The sequence below is a fragment of the Heptranchias perlo genome, unplaced genomic scaffold, assembly GCF_035084215.1.
Source record: "Heptranchias perlo isolate sHepPer1 unplaced genomic scaffold, sHepPer1.hap1 HAP1_SCAFFOLD_115, whole genome shotgun sequence".
Taxonomy (NCBI): Eukaryota; Metazoa; Chordata; class Chondrichthyes; order Hexanchiformes; family Hexanchidae; genus Heptranchias; species Heptranchias perlo.
The window spans coordinates 1,599,272-1,618,630 of record NW_027138374.1 but is presented as its reverse complement, the minus strand read 5'-3'; positions in this window follow the sequence as shown (position 1 = coordinate 1,618,630).

Sequence of the window (19,359 nt, the reverse complement as noted above, 5' to 3'; positions counted from 1 at the left end):
ATCAAAGGATTACGGATCAAGAAATTACTAAGAAGAGATCGGCAAGAAAAAGAAGCCAGGTGGTAAGGTAAAGCGTGGGCCAACCAAAAGTGGCAGGTATAAGTGACAAGAAGCTCAAGCGTTGAGTGAGAATACGAACGCAAGAGGGTGCAACTACCCTCCTGCCCACACCATACAACCTAACCCTAACCCTAAGCCTAACCCTAACCCTAATCCTAACCCTCACCCTCACCCTAACCCTAACCCTAAACATCACCATAACGCTAACCCTAACCCTCACCCTAACCCTCACCCTAACCCTCACCCTAACCCTCACCCTTACCCTAACCCTCACCCTAACCCTAACCCTAACCCTAACCCGAACGCACCCCACTCTACCCCTAAAGCCTAACCCTAACTCTCATACAGCAACCCTAATCTCCCACCCCACCACTAAAACCGAAACCTAACACACCCCACCCTACTCCAAACACTGACCCTCATTTAACCCTACCCCTAATGCAACCCTAACGCATAAACCTAACCCCCTAGCCCTGAATCTAATCACAACTCTGACCCTGGACCCGAACCTTGATGCACCCTACCCGACCCCTAAACACCTAACCCTAACCCTGATGCACCCTACCCGATCCCTAAACACCTAACCCTAACCCTGATTCACCCCAACCTAAACCCAATATAGCCCTGAACCTAACTGCGACCCTGACCCTCACCTAACCCCAACACTAAACCCAATGCAGCAAACCTAACCCTAACCTGAACCCCCCAACCTCAATACAACATAAACCTAACATGACTTAAAATAAATGGCAGGGTTCCAACACCAATAATAATATACAAGTAAGCAAATAATAACTAAATACTACATAGAGACCATAAATTGGCAAAACCCAGGAACTGATTATAACCCCAGAGGGGGATCAAAGGATTACAGATCAAGAAATTACTAAGAAGAGATCGGCAAGAAAAAGAAGCCACGTGGTAGGGTAAAGCGTGGGCCAACCAAAAGTGGCAGGTATAAGTGACAAGAAGCTCAAGCGTTGAGAGAGAATATGAACACAAGAGGGTGTAACTCCTCTCCTGCCCACACCATACAACCTAACCCTAACCCTAACCCTAACCCTAACCCTAATGCGGCATAACCCTAACCCTAACCCTAAACCTAACCCTAACCCTAACCGTAATGCAGCTTAACCCTAACCCTAACCCTAACCCTATCCCTAACCCTAATGCAGTCCCCTAATCCTAACCCTAACCCTAACCCTAACACTAATGCAGCGTAAACCTAACCCTAACCCGAACCCTAACCCTAAGCCAAATGCAGCGTTAACCTAACCCTAACACTAACCCTAATGCAGCGTAACCCTAACCCGAACCCTAACCCTAGCCCTAACCCTAATGCATTGTAACCCTAACCCTAACCCTAACGTAACCCGATCCTAACCCTAACCCTAACCCTAACCCTAACCCTAACCCTAACCCTAACCCTAACCCTAACCCTAACCCTAACCCTAACCCTAACCCTAACCCTAACCCTAACCCTAACCCTAACCCTAACCCTAACCCTAACCCTAACCCTAACCCTAACCCTAACCCTAACCCTAACCCTAACCCTAACCCTAACCCTAACCCTAACCCTAACCCTAACCCTAACCCTAACCCTAACCCTAACCCTAACCCTAACCCTAACCCTAACCCTGATTCACCCCAACCTCACCCCAATTTCGCCCTGAACCTAACTGCGACCGTGACCCTCACTTAACCATAACACTAACCTCAATGCAGCAAACCTAACCCTAACCTGAACCCCCCAACCTCAATACAACATAACCCTAACACTACCTAAAATAAAGGGTAGGGTTCCAACACCAATAATAATATACAAGTAAGCAAATAATAACTAAATATTACATAGAGATCATAAATTGGCAAAACCCAGGAACTGATTATAACCCCAGAGGGGGATCAAATGATTATGGATCAAGAAATTACTAAGAAGAGATCGGCAAGAAAAATAAGCCAGGTGGTAAGGTAAAGCGTGGGACAACAAAAAGTGGCAGGTATAAGTGACAAGAAGCTCAAGCGTTGAGTGAGAATACGAGCACAACAGGGTGTAACTACGCTCCTGCCCACACCATACAACCTAACCCTAACCCTAAGCCTAACCCTCACCCTAACCCTAACCCTAACCCTCACCCTAACCCTAACCCTAACCCTAACCCGAACGCACCCCACTCTACCCCTAAAGCCGAACCCTAACTCTAATACAGCAACCCTAATCTCCCACCCCACCCCTAAAACCGAAACCTAACACACCGCACCCTACTCCAAACCCTGAACCTCACTTAACCCTACCCCTAATGCAACCCTACCCCATAACCCTAACCCACTAGCCCTGAATCTAATCATAACTCTGACCCTGGACCCTAACCCTGATGCGCCCTACCCTACCCCTAAACACCTAACCCTAACCCTGATGCACCCTACCCTACCCCTGAACACCTAACCCTAACCCTGATGCACCCAACCCTACCCCTAAAACATAACCCTTTTGCACCCAACCCTACCCCTAAAACTTAACCCTAACCCCACCCCACCCCTAAACACCTAACCCTAACCCTGATGCACCCCAACCTATCCCCAATATAGCCCTGAACCTAACTGCGACCCTGACCCTCACCTAACCCCAACACTAACCCCAATGCAGCAACCCTAACCCGAACCTGAACCCCCCAACCTCAATACAACATAACCCTAACACTACTTAAAATAAAGGGTAGGGTTCCAACACCAATAATAATAACTAAATACGACATAGAGACCATAAATTGGCAAAACCCAGGAACTGATTATAACCCCAGAGGGGGATCAAAGGATTACGGATCAAGAAATTACTAAGAAGAGATCGGCAAGAAAAAGAAGCCAGGTGGTAAGGTAAAGCGTGGGCCAACCAAAAGTGGCAGGTATAAGTGACAAGAAGCTCAAGAGTTGAGTGAGAATACGAACACAAGAGGGTGTAACTACCTTCCTGCCCACACCATTCAACCTAACATTCAGGAGTGACACGCTTTGCATTACCACAGACAAAAAAAGATATAAATGCCAAGAAAAGGAAAACCCAGAGAATATCTCTTGCAAATACCTTAAGTCTAAACTTGATCAGTGAGGGAGATGGTTAAATAACTTTTTGTTCCCCTTTCGCCCCCCCCCCACAAAAAAAGCAGCAAGCAAACTTTGGAAAACTATAAAAATAGGGAGCACCAAGGAGGATTTTAAAATTTAAATTTTTTTTGAAAAGTTGCAGATTAAAAAAAGCATGGCTGGAAACGTGAGACTGACAGACATGGAACTCATCATCCAACCCCCCCCCCCACCCCCCAACGAGGTTTAGGACGGCAATAAGGGCACAAAAGATGACAGGTTTTTTTGAAAAAAGTTGGCGTTCCCGTCGGAATAATAGACACGGTCTCTGGATATTGATGCGGGGACGGCCCCTTTAAGAGATGCCTGGTGCTGCGGGGAACGCGACAGCAGGGAGCTACTGGATATCGACCTCCGGTTTTTTGAAAGAAACCCTTTCCCCGGGGATCTGGAGGAGTTGGGGACACGAGTGAGACTCTGATAACTTTATTTCGTCTTTAGATTTTGAGCGTTCACCGGGTGATTTTTATCTTTGAGATCGGGTTTTTTTCACAGCGACTGAAAAGCGAGCGCCGCGTGAGGCATTGTGGGATATGGAGTTTTCTCGGTTGAAACACGAGGGCAGGGCCCGTAAATAAAAGGGTTTACTGGGTCTCTCTGGGGCTGGGGGTCCTTTCTTTCGCCCTCCTCTCCCCCCGGGAGGTGGGTGGCAGCGGTTACGGGAATTTTTTTGGGGAATCGGACCTTGGAAATCAGGTTTTTTCCGCAAAATTATACAAAATAGACACACAGGAAAAGCAGCCCTAATTAAACAGAGATATACATGTGAACAGCACAGTGCTGTCTATGCAATTCGATGCAAACAATGCCACATCTTGTATGTAGGAGAAACAGGGAATAGCCTAAGGATGAGGCTCACAGGGCACCTCAGTGCTATTAGAACAAAGGATGTATACAAACCTACCTTCCGACACTTCATGGAGCATGGTCTTGAATCCCTGGAATTTATGGGGTTGGAGACCAACATGAACTGGACAACCTCACAAAGGAAGAGGAGGGAAAAACAGTGGATAATAACACTACAAACTCAGCTACCAAAGGGCTTAAATCAGATCTAAATTAGGGAAAATCCAATATTAAAACACAAAACTGCCCCGACCTTAATTACCACAAATCCCAACCCCATCTTGATAAACCTCTCAAACCGCAACCACACCCTACCCTAACCACAATAAACAGACGTAACCCCTACTGTTTGACCTAACCAAAACCACTAAACCCCCACTGCCCACAACAAACAGACCAAAGCCCCAACCCTAACTCCAAAGCACTCCATTGGCCCATGACAGACACCACCCAACCCTATCCCTAAAACTTAACCCCAACCCCACCTAATCCTAACCCTGATGCACCCCACTCCACCCCTAAAACCTAACCCTGATGCACCCCACCCCACCCCTAAAGCCTAACCCTGATACACCCCTGAACCTAACTGCAGCCCTGAACCTCACCTAACCCTAACACTAACCCCAATGCAGCAACCCTAACCCTAACCTGAACCCCCCAACCTCAATACAACATAAGCCTACAGACACCACCCAACCCTACCGATAAAACTTAACCCCAACCCCACCCCACCCCCAAACACCTAACCCTTACACAGATGCACCCCACCCCTAAAACCTAACCCTAACTGCAACCCTGACCCTCACCTAACCCTAACACAAACCCCAATGCAGCAACCCTAACCCTAACCTGAACACCCCAACCTCAATACAACATAACCTTAACACTACTAAAACTAAAGGGTAGATGCCAACACCAAAAACAAAATAAATAATAACTAAACACTACATAGAGACCATAAGTTGGCAAAACTCAGGAACTGATAATAACCTCAGAGAGGGATCAAAGGATTACTGATCAAGAAACTACGAAGAAGAGATCGGCAAGAAAAATAAGACAGGTGATAAGGTAAAGCGTGGGCCAACCAAAAGTGGCAGGTACAAGTGACAAGAAGCTCAAGGGTTGAGTGAGAATACGAACACAAGAGTGTGTAACTACCGTCCTGCCCAAACTAAACAACCTAACCCTAACCTAACCCTAACCCTAACCCCAGAGCGGGATCAGAGGATCACTGATCAAGAAACTACTAAGAAGAGATCGGCAAGAAAGGTAAGACAGGTGGTAAGGTGAAGCGTGGGCCAACCGAAAGTGGCAGGTATAAGTGACAAGAAGCTCAAGGGTTGAGTGAGAATACGAACACAAGAGGGTGTAACTCCCCTCCTGCCCGCACTAAACAACCTAACCCTAACCCTAACCCTAACCCTAATGCACTAACACTAACCCTAACCCTAACCCTAATGCACTAACCCTAACCCGAACCCTAACGCTAACCTCCTGCTGCTCCATCTCCTCCTCCTGCTCCTTCTCCTCCTCCTGCTCATTCTCACCCTCCTGATCCTTCTCCCCCTCCTGCTCCTTCTCCACCTCCTGCTCCTTCTCCAGCTACTGCTCCTTCTTCTCCTCCTCCTCAAACTACGCCTTCTGCTCCTTCTCCTCCTCCTACTTCTTCTCTATCTCCTGCTCAACCTCCTCCTGCTACTTCTCCTCCTCCTACTCGACCTCCTCCTCCTCCTCCTTCTCCACATCCTGCTCCACCTCCTCCTCCTGCTCCACCTCCTCCAGCTGCTCATTCTCCACTTGCTGCTCCACCTCCTTCTCCACCTCCTGCTCCTTCTCCTCCTCCTGTTCCTACTCCTCCTCCAGCTCGTACTTTTCCTCATGCTCCTTCTTCTCCTCCTGCTCCTTCTCAATTCCTGCTCCATTTCCACCTCCTGCTCCCTCCATCCCCTTCTGCCCCTTCTCCACCTCCGGCTCCTTCTCCACCTCCGGTTCCTTCTCCACCTCCGGCGCCTTCTCCACCTCCGTATCCTTCTTCACCTCCGGCTTCTTCTCCACCTCCGGCAACTTCTCCAACTCCGGCTCCTTCTCCACCTCCGGCTCCTTCTCCAACTGCTGCTCCTTCTCCTAATCCTTCTCTTTCTCCGCCGAGTGCTCCTGCTCCCCCTCCTGGTCATTCTCCGCCTCCTACTCCTTCTCCACCGAATGCGTATTCTCCAAATCCCGCTCCTTCTCCTCCTCCAACACCTTCTCCACCTTCTTCTCCTCCTCCTGCTCCTTTTCAACCTCCTGATCCTTTTCAACCTCCTGCTCCTTGTCCACCTCCTGCTCCTTGTCCACCTCCTGCACCTTGTCCACCTCCAGCTCCTACTCCTCCTCCTGCTCCTTCTCCCCGTCCTGCTCCGTCTCCCCCTCCTGCTCCTTCTCCTCCTCCTGTTCCTTCTCCTTCCCCAGCTCCTTCTCCTCCTCCTGCTCGTTCTCCACCTCCTGCTCCTTCTCCTCCTCTTGCTCCTTCTCCCCCTCCTGCGCCTTCCCCTCCTCCTGCTACTTCTCCTCCTCCTGCTCCTTCTTCACCTCCTCCTCCTCCTCCTCCTCCACCTCCTGCTCCATTTCCACCTCCTGCTCAACCTCCTCCTGCTCCTTCTACTCCTCCTGATCAACATCCTCCACCAGCTCCACCTCCTCCACCTGCTCCTTCTCCACCTCCAGCTCCACCTCCTCCTCCTGCAACACCTCCTCCTGATCCACCTCCTCCTCCTGCTCCTTCTCCTCCTCCAGCTCCTTCGCCACCTCCTGCTTGTTCTCCTCCTTCTGCTCCTTCTCCAAATCCTGCTAATTCTCCAATTCCTGCTCAACTTCCTCCTGCTCCTTCTCCTCCTCCTGCTCCTTCTCCTCCTCCAGCTCCTTCTTCACCTCCTGCTCCTTCTCCTCCTCCTCCACCTCCTGCTCCATTTCCACCCCCTGCTCAACCTCATCATGCTCCATCTCCAACTCTTTCTCCCACTCCAGCTCAAGCTCCTCCTCCTGCTTATTCTCCAACTCCTTCTGCTTCTCCACCTCCTGCTCCTTCTCCACCTCCTGCTCCTTCTCCTCCTCCAGCTCTTTCTCGGCCTCGTGCTCCTGCTCCTCCTCATGCTCCTTCTCCGCTTCCTGCTCCATGTCCCCCTCCTGCTCCTTGTCCCCCTCCTGCTTCTTCTGCACATCCTGCTACTTCTCTTCCTCCTGCTCCTTCTCCACCTCCTGCTCCTTCTCCAGCTCCTGCTCCTTCTCCTCCTCCTGCTCCTTCTCCTCCTCCAGCTCCTTCTTCACCTCCTGCTCCTTCTCCTCCTCCTCCACCTCCTGCTCCATTTCCACCTCCTGCTCAACCTCATCATGCTCCATCTCCAACTCTTTCTCCCACTCCAGCTCAAGCTCCTCCTCATGCTTATTCTCCAACTCCTTCTGCTTCTCCACCTCCTGCTCCTTCTCCACCTCCTGCTCCTTCTCCTCCTCCAGCTCTTTCTCGGCCTCGTGCTCCTGCTCCTCCTCATGCTCCTTCTCCGCTTCCTGCTCCATGTCCCCCTCCTGCTCCTTGTCCCCCTCCTGCTTCTTCTGCACATCCTGCTACTTCTCTTCCTCCTGCTCCTTCTCCACCTCCTGCTCCTTCTCCAGCTCCTGCTCCTTCTCCACCTCCGGCTCCTTCTCTACCTGCGGCTCCTTCTCCACCTCATGCTCCTTCTCCATCACCTGCTCAACCTCCTCCGACTCCTTCTCGTACTCCTGCTCAACCTCATACTCCTGCTTCTTCTCCAACTGCTGCTCCTTCTGCTAATCCTTCTCTTTCTCCGCCGAGTGCTCCTGCTCCCCGTCCTGGTTCTTCTCCGCCTCCTGCTCCTTCTCCACCGATTGCGTATTCTCCAACTCCCGCTCCTTCTCCAACACCTTCTCCACCTCCTTCTCCTCCTCCTGCTCCTTGTCCACCTCCTGCACCTTGTCCACCTCCTGCACCTTGTCCACCTCCAGCTCCTTCTCCTCCTCCTGCTCCTTCTCCCCCTCCTGCTCCTTCTCCCCCTCCTGCTCCTTCTCCCCCTCCTGCTCCTTCTCCCCCTCCTGCTCCTTCTCCTCCTCCTGCTCCTGCTCCCACTCCTGCTCCTTCTCCGCCTCCTGCTCCATGTCCCCCTCCTGCTACTTGTCCCCCTCCTGCTTCTTCTGCACATCCGACTACTTCTCTTCCTCCTGCTCCTTATCCACCTCCTGCTCCACCTCCACCTCCTGCTCCTTCTCCTCCTCCTGCTTATTCTCCACCTCCGGATCATTCTCCACCTCCGGCTCCTTCTCCACCTCATGCTCCTTCTCCATCACCTGCTCAACCTCCTCCTGCTCCTTCTCGTACTCCTGCTCACCTCATACTCCTGCCTCTTCTCCAACTGCTGCTCCTTCTCCTAATCCTTCTCTTTCTCCGCCGAGTGCTCCTGCTCCCCGTCCTGGTCCTTCTCCGCCTCCTGCTCCTTCTCAACCGATTGCGTATTCTCCACCTCCCGCTCCGTCTCCATCTCCAACACATTCTCCACCTCCTTCTCCTCCTCCTGCTCCTTTTCAACGTCCTGATCCGTTTCAACCTCCTGCTCCTTGTCCACCTCCTGCTCCTTGTCCACCACCTGCACCTTGTCCACCTCCAGCTCCTTCTCCTCCTCCTGCTCCTTCTCCTCCTCCTGCTCCTTCTCCCCCTCCTGCTCCTTCCCCCCTCCTGCTCCATCTCCACCTCCTGCTGCTTCTCCACCTCCTGCTCCTTCTCCTCCCCCTGCTCCTTCTCCCCCTCCTGCTCCTTCTCCTCCTCCTGCTACTTCACCTCCTCCTGCTCCTTCTTCACCTCCTGCTCCTGCTCCTCCTCCTCCACCTCCTGCTCCATTTCCACCTCCTGCTCAACCTCCTCCTGCTCCTTCTACACATCCTGATCAACATCCTCCTCCTGCTCCACCTCCTCCACCTGCTCCTTCTCCACCTCTAGCTCCACCTCCTCCTCCTGCAACACCTCCTCCTCCTGATCCACCTCCTCCTCCTGCTCTTTCTCCTCCTCCAGCTCCTTCGCCACCTCCTGCTTGTTCTCATCCTTCTGCTCCTTCTCCAAATCCTGCTCCTTCTCCAATTCCTGCTCAACTTCCTCCTGCTCCTTCTCCTCCTCCTGCTCCTTCTCCTCCTCCTGCTCCTTCTTCACCTCCTGCTCCTTCTCCTCCTCCTCCACCTCGTGCTCCATTTCCACCTCCTGCTCAACAATCTCCTGCTCCTTCTCCTCCTCCTGATCAAAATCCTCCTCCTGCTCCACCTCCTCCCCCTGCTCCTTCCCCACCTCCTGCTCCACCTCCTCCTCCTGCTCCACCTCCTCCTCCTGGTCCACCTCTTCCTCCTGCTCCTTCTCCCCCTACTGCTCATTCGCCACTTCCTTCTCCTCCTCCTCCATCTCCTCATGCTGCTAATTCTACACCTCCTACTCCTTCTCCACCTCCTGCTCATCCTCCCACTGCTCCATCACCTCCTCCTACTCTACCTCCTGCTCAAACTCCTGCTGCTCCTTCACCTCCTCCTGCTCAACCTCCTCCTCCTGCTCCTCCTCCTCCTCCTGCTGCTTCTCCTCCTTCTGCTGTTTCTCCTCCTCATGCTCCTTCTTCTCCTCCTGCTCCTTCTCCAATCCTGTTCCATCTCCACCTCCTGCTCCTTCTCCTCCTCCTCCCCTTCCTGCCCCTTCTTCACCTCCTGCTCCACCTCCTCCTCCTTCTCCACCTCCTGCTCCACCTCCTCCTCCTGCTCATTCTCCACTTCCTGCTCCAGCTCCTCCTCCTGCCCCTTCTTCACCTACTGCTCCGCCTCGTGCTCCTTCTCCTCCTCCTGTTACTTCTCTTCCTCCTGTTCCTTCTCCTCCTTCAGCTCCTTCTTCTCCTCCTGCCCCCTCTCCACCTCCGGCTCCATCTCCATCTCCGGCTCCTTCTCCACCCTCGGCTCCTTCTCTACGTCCGGCTCATTCTCGACCTCCTGCTCCTTCTCCATCTCCTGCTCAAGCTCCTCCTCCTGCTTATTCTCCAACTCCTTCTCCTTCTCCACCTCCTGCTTATTCTCCAACTCCTTCTCCTTCTCCACCTCCTGCTCCTTCTCCACCTCATGCTCCTTCTCCATCACCTGCTCAACCTCCTCCTGCTCCGTCTCGTACTCCTGCTCAACCTCATACTCCTGCTTCTTCTCCAACTGCTGCTCCTTCTGCTAATCCTTCTCTTTCTCCGCCGAGTGCTCCTGATCCCCGTCCTCGTCCTTATCCGCCTCCTGCCCCTTCTTCACCGATTGCGTATTCTCCAACTCCCGCTCCTTCTCCAACACCTTCTCCACCTCCTTCTCCTCCTCCTGCTCCTTGTCAACCTCCTGATCCTTTTCAACCTCCTGCTCCTTGTCCTCCTCCTGCTCCTTCTCCTCCTCTTGCTCCTTCTCCCCCTCCTGCTCCTTCTCCCCCTCCTGCTCCTTCTCCCCCTCCTGCTCCTTCTCCCCCTCCTGCTCCTTCTCCTCCTCCTGCTCCTTCTCCTACTCCAGCTCCTTCTCCTCCTCCTGCTCCTGCTCCTTCTCCACCTCCTGCTCCTTCTCCTCCTCCTGCTCCTTCTCCCCCTCCTGCTCCTTCTCCTCCTCCTGCTAATTCTCCTCCTCCTGCTCCTACTACACCTCCTGCTCCTCCTCCTCCTCCACCTCCTGCTCCATTTCCACCTCCTGCTCAACCTCCTCTTGCTCCTTCTACTCCTCCTGATCAACATCCTCCTCCTGCTCCAACTCCTCCACCTGCTCCTTCTCCACCTCCAGCTCCACCTCCTCCTCCTGCAGCACCTCCTCCTCCTGATCCACCTCCTCCTCCTATTCCTTCTCCACCTCCTGCTCATCCTCCCCCTGCTCCATCTCCTCCTCCTACTCTACCTGCTGCTCAACCTCCTGCTGCTCCTTCACCTCCTCCTGTTCAACCTCCTCCTCCTGCTCCACCTCCTCCTCCTGCTGCTTCTCCTCCTGCTGCTTCTCCTCCTCCTGGTCCTTCTTCTCCTCCTGCTTCTTCTCCAATCCTGCTCCATCTCCACCTCCTGCTCCTTCTCCTCCTCCTCCCCTTCCTGCCCCTTCTTCACCTCCTGCTCCACCTCCTCCTCCTTCTCCACCTCCTGCTCCACCTCCTCCTCCTGCTCATTCTCCACTTGCTTCTTCACCTCGTGCTCCTTCTCCTCCTCTTGTTACTTCTCTTCCTCCTGTTCCTTCTCCTCCTTCAGCTCCTTCTTCACCTCCTGCCCCTTCTCCACCTCCGGCTCCATCTCCATCTCTGGCTCCTTCTCCACCCTCGGCTCCTTCTCTACGTCGGGCTCATTCTCCACCTCCTGCTCCTTCTCCATCTCCTGCTCAACCTCCTCCTGCTCCATCTCCTACTCCGTCTCTCACTCCTGCTCAAGCTCCTCCTCCTGCTTATTCTCCAACTCCATCTCCTTCTCCCCCTCCTGCTCCTCCGCCTCCTGCTCCATGTACCCCTCCTGCTCGTTGTCCCACTCCTGCTTCTTCTGCACATCCTATTACTTCTCTTCCTCCTGCTCCTTCTCCACCTCCTGCTCCTTCTCCACTTCCTGCTCCTTCTCCTCCTCCTTCTCCTTCTGCACCGCCTGCTCCTTCTCCACCTCCTGCTCCTTCTCCTCCTCCTGCTCCTTCTCGTACTCCTGCTCAACCTCATACTCCTGCTTCTTCTCCAACTGCTGCTCCTTCTGCTAATCCTTCTCTTTCTCCGCCGAGTGCTCCTGCTCCCCGTCCTGGTCCTTCTCCGCCTCCTGCTCCTTCCCCACCGATTGCGTATTCTACAACTCCCACTCCTTCTCCAACACCTTCTCCACCTCCTTCTCCTCCTCCTGCTCCTTGTCAACCTCCTGATCCTTTTCAAACTCCTGCTCCTTGTCCACCTCCTGCACCTTGTCCACCTCCTGCACCTTGTCCACCTGCAGCTCCTTCTCCTCCTCCTGCTCCTTCTCCTCCTCCTGCTCCTTCTCCCCCTCCTGCTCCTTCTCCCCCTCCTGCTCCTTCTCCTCCTCCTTCTCCTGCTCCCCCTCCTGCTCCTTCTCCGCCTCCTGCTCCATGTCCTCCTCCTGCTCCTTGTCCCCCTCCTGCTTCTTCTGCACATCCTACTACTTCTCTTCCTCCTGCTCCTTCTCCACCTCCTGCTCCATCTCCACCTCCTGCTACTTCTGCTCCTCCTGCTCCTTCTCCACATCCAGCTCCATCTCCACCTCCGGCTCCTTCTCCACCTCATGCTCCTTCTCCATCACCTGCTCAACCTCCTCCTGCTCCTTCTCGTACTCCTGCTCACCTCATACTCCTGCTTCTTCTCCAACTGCTGCTCCTTCTGCTAATCCTTCTCTTTCTCCGCCGAGTGCTCCTGCTCCCCGTCCTGGTCCTTCTCCGCCTCCTGCTCCTTCTCAACCGATTGCGCATTCTCCAACCCCCGCTCCTTCTCCTCCTCCAACACCTTCTCCACCTCCTTCTCCGCCTCCTCCTCCTTTTCAACGTCCTGATCCGTTTCAACCTCCTGCTCCTTGTCCACCTTCTGCTCCTTGTCCACCACCGACACATTGTCCACCTCCAACTCCTTCTCCTCCTCCTGCTCCTTCTCCTCCTCCTGCTCCTTCTCCCCCTCCTGCTCCTTCTCCCCCTCCTGCTCCATCTGACCCTCCTGCTCCTTCTCCCCCTCCTGCTCCTTCTCCACCTCCTGCTACTTCTCCTCCTCCAGCTCCTTCTCCTCCTCCTGCTCCTGCTCCTTCTCCACCTCCTGTTCCTTCTCCACCGCCTGCTCCTTCTCCTTCTCCTGCTCCGTCTCCACCTTCTGCACCTTCTCCACCTCCTGCTTCTTCTCATCATCTTGCGCCTTCTCCACCTCCTGCTCCTCCTCCTCCTCCTGCTCCTACTCCTCCTCTTGCTCCTTCGTCTTCTCCTGCTCCTTCTCCACTCCTGATCCTTCTCCTACTCCTTCTCCTCCTTCTCCACCTGCTGCTCCTTATCCACCTCCTGCTCCTTCTTCACCTCCTGCTCCTGCTCCTCCTCCTGCTTCTTCTACAACTCCATCTCCTACTCCACCTCCTGGGCCTTCTCCGCTCCTGCTCCTTCTCCACCAGTTGCTTCGTCTCCACCTCCTGTTCCTTCTCTTCCTTCTGCTCCTTCTCCACCTCCTTCTCCTCCTCCACTTCCTTCTCCTCCTCCTGCTCCTTGTCCGCCTTCTGCTCCTTGCACAACTCCTGCTCCTTGTCCCCCTCCTGCTGCTTGTCCACCTCCTGCTGCTTGTCCACCTACTGCTCCTTGTCCAGCTCCTCTTCCGTGTCCACATCCTGATTCTTGTCCACCTCCTGCTCCTTGTCCACCTTCTGCTCCTTCTCGCCCTCCTGCTCCTTCTCGCCCTCCTGCTCCTTCTCGCTCTCCTGCTCCTTCTCGCCCGACTGCTTCTTGTCGGCTTCCTGCTCCTTCTCGCCCACCTGCTCCTACTCCACCTACTGCTCCTTCTACTTCTCCTGCTCCTTCTCCACCTCCTGCTCCATCTCCACCTCCTGCTCCTTCCCCTCATCTTGCGCCTTCTCCACCTCCTGCTCCTTCTCCACGACTGCTCCTTTTCTCTTTCTGTTCCTTCGCCACCTCCTGCTCCTTCTCCACCTCCTGCACATTCTTCTCCTCCTGTTACTGCTCCTCCTCCTTCGTCTTCTCCAACTCCTTCTCCTACAACCCTCCTGCTTATTCTCCACCTCCTGGTCCTTCTCCACCTGTTGCTCCTTCTCCATCTTCTGTTCCTTCTCTTCCTCCTGCTCTTTATCCACCTCCTTCGCCTCCTCCTGCTCCTTCTCCTCCTCCTGCTCCTTGTCCACCACCTGCTCAATGTCCACCTACTGATCCTTGTCCACATCCTGCTCCTTGTCCACCTCCTGCTCCATCTCGCCATCCTGCTCCTTCTCGACCTCCTGCTCCTTCTCGCCCTCCTGCTCCTTCTCGCGCTCCTGCACCTTCTCGCCCTCCTGCTTCGTCTCGCCGTCCTGCTCCTTCTCGCCCTCCTGCTCCTTCTCCACCTCCTGCTCCTTCTCTTTCTCCTGCTCCTTGTCCACCTACTGTTCCTTGTCCACCTCCTGATCCTTGTCCACCTCCTGCTCCTTCTCCACCTCCTGCTCCTTGTCCACCTACTGCTCCTTGTCCACCTCCTGCTCCTTATCCACCTCCAGGTCCTTCACCACCTCCTGCTCCTTCTCTTTCTCCTGCTCCTTGTCCACCTACTGTTCCTTGTCCACCTCCTGCTCCTTGTTCACCTCCTGCTCCGTGTCAACCTCCTGATCCTTGTCCACCTCCTGCTTCTTCTCCAACTCCTGCTCCTTGTCCACCTACTGCTCCTTGTCCACCTCCTGCTCCTTGTCCACCTCCAGCTCCTTCTCCACATCCTGCTCCGTGGCCACCTCCTGATCCTTGTCCACCTCCTGCTCCTTCTCGCCCTCCTGCTGCTTCTCGCCCTCATGCTCCTCCTCGGCCTCCTGCTCCTTCTCGCCCTCCTGCTTCTTCTCGGCCTCCTGCTCCTTCTCGCCCACATGCTCCTTCTCCACCTCCTGCTCCTTCTCCTTCTCCTCATCTTGCGCATTCTCCACCTCCTGCTCCTTCTCATCCTCCTGCTCCTACTCCTCCTCCTGCTCCTCCTCCTGCTCCTTCTTCTCCTGCTCCTGCTCCACTCCTGCTCCTTGTCCTCCTCCTGCTTCTTCTCCACCTCCTGCTACTTCTCCACCTCTTGCTCCTTCTTCTACTCCTGTTCCTGCTCCTCCTCCTGCTTCTTCTCCAACTACTTCTCCTACTCCCCCTCCTGGTCATTCTCGGCCTCCTGGTCCTTCTCCACCTGTTGCTTCTTCTCCACCTCCTGTTCCTTCTCTTCCTCCTGCTCCTTCTCCACCTCCTTCTCCTCCTCCTGCTCCTTGTCCACCTCCTGCTCTTTGTCCACCTCCTGATACTTGTCCACCTCCTGCTCCAACTCGCCCTCCTGCTCCTTCTCGCCCTCCTGCTCCTTCTCGCCCTCCTGCTCCTTCTCGCCCTCCTGCTCCTTCTCCACCTCCGGCTCCGTGTCCACCTCCTGCTCGCTGTGCACCTCCTGATCCTTGTCCACCTCCTGCTACTTGTCTACCTCCTGCTCCTTCTCCACCTGCTGCTCCTTGTCCACCTCCTGCTTCTTGTCCACCTCCTGCTCCTTGTCCACATAGTGCTCCATCTCGCCATCCTGCTCCTTCTTGCCCTACTGCTCCTTTTCTCCTTCCTGCTCCTTCTCCGTTAATGGTAGGGCGTTGGGGAGAGTTATAGAACAAAGAGATCTAGGAGTACAGATTCATAGCTCCTTGAAAGTGGAGTCACAGGTGGATAGGGTGGTGAAGAAGGCATTCAGCATGCTTGGTTTCATTGGTCAGAACATTGAATGCAGGAGTTGGGATGTCTTGTTGAAGTTGTACAGGGCATTGGTGAGGCCACACTTGGAGTACTGTGTACAGTTCTGGTCACCCTATTATAGAAAGGATATTATTAAACTAGAAAGAGTGCAGAAAAGATTTACTAGGATGCTACCGGGACTTGATGGTTTGACTTACAGGGAGAGGTTAGACAGACTGGGACTTTATTCCCTGGAGAGTAGGAGGTTAAGGGGTGATCTTATAGAAGTCTATAAAATAATGAGGGGCATAGATAAGGTCGATAGTCAAAATCTTTTCCCAAAGGTAGGGGAGTCTATAACGAGGGGGCACAGATTTAAGGTGAGAAGGGAGAGATACAAAAGGATCCAGAGGGGCAATTTTTTCACTCAAAGGGTGGTGAGTGTCTGGAACGAGCTGCCAGAGGCAGTAGTAGAGGCGGGTACAATTTTGTCTTTTAAAAAGCATTTGGACAGTTACATGGGGAAGATGGGTATCGAGGGATATGGGCCAAGTGCAGGCAATTGGGACTAGCTTAGTGGTATAAACTGGGCGACATGGACATGTTGGGCCGAAGGGCCTGTTTCCATGTTGTAACTTCTATGATTCTATGATTCTATGATTCTCGCCCTCCTTCTTCTTCTCGCCCTCCTGCTCCTTCTCGCCCTCCTGCTCCTTATCCAAAACATTTTCCTTCTCCACCTGCTGCTGCTTCTCCTCTCCTGATCATTCATCACCTCCTGCTCCTTCTCCACCTCCTTCTCCGTCTCCACCTCCTGCTTCTGCTCCACCTCCTGTTACTTCTCCACCTCCTGCTCCTTCTCCACCTGCACCGCCTGCTCCTTCTCCTCATCTTGCACCTTCTCCACCTCCTTCTCCTCCTCCTGCTCCTTGTCCACCTCCTGCTCTTTGTCCACCTCCTGATACTTGTCCACCTCCTGCTCCATCTCGCCCTCCTGCTCCTTCTCCACCTCCTGCTCCTTCTCCAACTCCGGCTCCTTCTCCACCTCCTGCTCCGTGTCCACCTCCTGCTCCCTGTCCACCTTCTGATCCCTGTCCACCTCCTGTTACTTGTCCACCTCCTGCTCCTTCTCCACCTGCTGCTCCTTGTCCACCTCCTACTCCTTGTCCACATGGTGCTCCATCTCGCCCTCCTGCTCCTTCTTGCCCTACTGCTCCTTCTCTCCTTCCTGCACCTTCTCGCCCACCTGCTCCTACTCCACGTACTGCTCCTTCTACTTCTCCTGCTCCTTGTCCACCTCCTGCTCAATGTCCACCTACTGATCCTTGTCCACATCCTGCTCCTTGTCCACCTCCTGCTCCATCTCGCCATCCTGCTCCTTCTCGCCCTCCTGCTCCTTCTCGCCCTCCTGCTCCTTCTCGCGCTCCTGCACCTTCTCGCCCTCCTGCTTCGTCTCGCCCTCCTGCTCCTTCTCCACCTCCTGCTCCTTCTCTTTCTCCTGCTCCTTGTCCACCTACTGTTCCTTGTCCACCTCCTGATCCTTGTCCACCTCCTGCTCCTTCTCCACCTCCTGCTCCTTGTCCACCTCCTGATCCTTGTCCACCTCCTGATCCTTCTCCACCTCCTGCTCCTTCTCCAACTCCTGCTCCTTCTCCACCTCCGGTTCCGTGTCCACCTCCTGCTCCCTGTCCACCTCCTGATCCTTGTCCAGCTCCTGCTACTTGTCCACCTCCTGCTCCTTCTCCACCTGCTGCTCCTTGTCCACCTCCTGCTTCTTGTCCACCACCTGCTCCTTGTCCACATAGTGCTCCATCTCGCCATCCTGCTCCTTCTTGCCCTACTGCTCCTTCTCTCCTTCCTGCTCCTTCTCGCCCTCCTTCTTCTTCTCGCCCTCCTGCTCCTTCTCGCCCTCCTGCTCCTTTTCCAAAATCTTTTCCTTCTCCACCTGCTGCTGCTTCTCCTCTCCTGCTCATTCATCACCTCCTGCTCCTTCTTCTCCTCCTTCTCCTCCTCCTGATCCTTCTCCACCTCGCGCTCCTTTTCTCCCTCCTGCTCCTTCTCCACCTCCTTCTCCGTCTCCACCTCCTGCTTCTGCTCCACCTCCTGTTACTTCTCCACCTCCTGCTCCTTCTCCACCTCCACCTCCTGCTCCTTCTCCTCATCTTGCACCTTCTCCACCTCCTTCTCCTCCTCCTGCTCCTTGTCCACCTCCTGCTCTTTGTCCACCTCCTGATACTTGTCAACCTCCTGCTCCATCTCGCCCTCCTGCTCCTTCTTGCCCTACTGCTCCTTCTCTCCTTCCTGCACCTTCTCGCCCACCTGCTCCTACTCCACCTACTGCTCCTTCTACTTCTCCTGCTCCTTCTCCACCTCCTGCTCCATCTCCACCTCCTGCTCCTTCCCCTCATCTTGCGCCTTCTCCACCTCCTGCTCCTTCTCCTCATCTTGCACCTTCTCTACCTCCTTCTCCTCCCCCTGCTCCTTGTCCACCTCCTGCTCTTTGTCCACCTCCTGATACTTGTCCACCTCCTGCTCCATCTCGCCCTCCTGCTCCTTCTCCTCCTCCACTTCCTTCTCCTCCTCCTGCTCCTTGTCCGCCTCCTGCTCCTTGTCCAACTCCTGCTCCTTGTCCACCTCCTGCTCCTTGTCCACCTCCTGCTGCTTGTCCACCGACTGCTCCTTGTCCAGCTCCTCTTCCGTGTCCACATCCTGATTCTTGTCCACCTCCTGCTCCTTGTCCACCTCCTGCTCCTTGTCCACCTTCTGCTCCTTCTCGCCCTCCTGCTCCTTCTCGCCCTCCTGCTCCTTCTCGCTCTCCTGCTCCTTCTCGCCCGACTGCTTCTTGTCGGCTTCCTGCTCCTTCTCGCCCACCTGCTCCTACTCCACCTACTGCTCCTTCTACTTCTCCTGCTCCTTCTCCACCTCCTGCTCCATCTCCGCCTCCTGCTCCTTCCCCTCATCTTGCGCCTTCTCCACCTCCTGCTCCTTCTCCACTACTGCTCCTTTTCTCTTCCTGTTCCTTCGCCACCTCCTGCTCCTTCTCCACCTCCTGCACATTCTTCTCCTCCTGTTACTGCTCCTCCTCCTTCTTCTTCTCCAACTCCTTCTCCTACACCCCCTCCTGCTTATTCTCCACCTCCTGGTCCTTCTCCACCTGTTGCTCCTTCTCCATCTTCTGTTCCTTCTCTTCCTCCTGCTCTTTATCCACCTCCTTCGCCTCCTCCTGCTCCTTCTCCTCCTCCTGCTCCTTGTCCACCTCCTGCTCAATGTCCACCTACTGATCCTTGTCCACATCCTTCTCGTTGTCCACCTCCTGATCCATCTCGCCATCCTGCTCCTTCTCGCCCTCGTGCTTCGTCTCGCCCTCCTGCTCCTTCTCGTCCTCCTGCTCCTTCTCCACCTCATGCTCCTTCTCTTTCTCCTGCTCCTTGTCCACCTACTGTTCCTTGTCCACCTCCTGATCCTTGTCCACCTCCTGCTCCTTCTCCACCTCCTGCTCCTTGTCCACCTACTGCTCCTTGTCCACCTCCTGCTCCTTGTCCACCTCCAGGTCCTTCACCACCTCCTGCTCCTTCTCTTTCTCCTGCTCCTTGTCCACCTACTGTTCCTTGTCCACCTCCTGCTCCTTGTTCACCTCCTGCTCCGTGTCCACCTCCTGATCCTTGTCCACCTCCTGCTCCTTCTACACCTCCTGCTCCTTGTCCACCTACTGCTCCTTGTCCACATCCTGCTCCTTGTCCACCTCCAGCTCCTTCTCCACATCCTGCTCGGTTGCCACCTCCTGATCCTTGTCCACCTCCTGCTCCTTCTCGCCCTCCTGCTGCTTCTCGCCTTCATGCTCCTTCTCGGCCTCCTGCTCCTTCTCGCCCTCCTGCTTCTTCTCGGCCTGCTGCTCCTTCTCGCCCACATGCTCAG